This window comes from Chinchilla lanigera, unplaced genomic scaffold (assembly GCF_000276665.1).
Source record: "Chinchilla lanigera isolate Chin_1 unplaced genomic scaffold, ChiLan1.0 scaffold00052, whole genome shotgun sequence".
Lineage (NCBI taxonomy): Eukaryota > Metazoa > Chordata > Mammalia > Rodentia > Chinchillidae > Chinchilla > Chinchilla lanigera.
In genome coordinates, this window is record NW_004955453.1 from 12,053,706 (window position 1) to 12,055,238 (window position 1,533).

A 1,533-nucleotide genomic window follows, 5' to 3' on the forward strand; every position below is an offset into this window, starting at 1 on the left:
TTCAGGAGTGCCAAACCAGCCTTACAAAGAGGACTGTAAGATGTTCTAAACAGAGAAAAAATTAACCACAATCTCAAGAACAACATAGAAAGGAATGCTCAAGCACAGCAAGAAATTAAACAGATAGCAAAAGTAGGAAACCAACAGCAAGTAAATAATATGGCAAGGAAAAGCCAACATATATCAGATATAACCATTAATGTTGAATGACCTCAATTTACCAGTCAAAACAAACAGACTGGCAGAGTGGATTAAGAAACAAAATTCCACAGTATGCTGTATACAGGAAACACACTTTACTGAAAAGCAAATCTACTACTGAAAGTCAAAGGATGGAAAACAATTCTCCATAGAACAGGATCCTAAAAAAAAGGAGGAGTAGTTACTATGTTCGCAGACAATGTAAATTCAAACCAAAAACAATCAAAAGAGATAAAGAAGGTCACTACATGCCAATTAGGGGGAAATTGCAAGAGGAAGAGATAGCAATTATAAACATGTATGCACCAAATATGGGAGTACCAAACTATATAAGATAAATCTTAACAGACATGAAAAACCAAATAATTAAAAACACTATAGTAATAGGGGACCTCAACATCCCTTTGACACAAAGAGATAGGTCAACTACACAAAAAATCAGCAAAGAAATAACAGACCTGAACCAAATCTGTGAACAAATGGACTTAGTAGATGTATATAGATGTTCCACCCCACAACATCAGAAGACACATTTTGCTCAGCTGCACATAGGATGTTCTCTAAAATAGACCATATTCTAGCCCACAGGGCATACCTAACTAAATGGAAAAGAACTGAAATTATCTCATGCATATTATCTGACCACAGTGCAATGAAATTGGAAATTAATGACAGAAGGAACTCCAAAAACTTCATAAATACTTGGAAATTAAATAACAACCTCCTGAACAAGCAATGGGTCAGAGAAGAAATTAAAGAAGAAATTAAAAAATACCTACAAACAGATGAAAATATAAATACAACTTATCAAAATCTGTGGGATACAATGAAAGCAGTCCTCAGAGGGAAATTTATAGTGGTGAACTCACACATAAGGAAAACAGAAAGAGAAAAAATAAGTAACCTAATGCTGTACCTCAAACGCTTAGAAAAAGAATAAGTCAAACCCAAAACCCAAAGAAGGAAGATTATAAAGATCAGGGCAGAAATTAATGCAATGAGATGAAGAAAACTCTACAAAATATAAATGAATCAAAGAATTGGTTCTTTGAAAGAATAAATAAGATTGATAATCCCCTAGCCAACCTTATCAAAAAAAGAAAGGAAAAAACTCATATTGATGCAATAAAGAATGAAAAGGATCAAATCACTAGAAATCCTACAGAAATTCAAAAGATCATTAATACCTATTTTGAAAATCTTTACTCCCATAGAATATAAAATTCAGAAGAAACAGATTCCTAGATATGTACAAATTGACAAACTTGAATCAAGAAATATAAACCTGAATAACCCTATATCAATTAATGAGATTGAAAATGTGATTAAAAA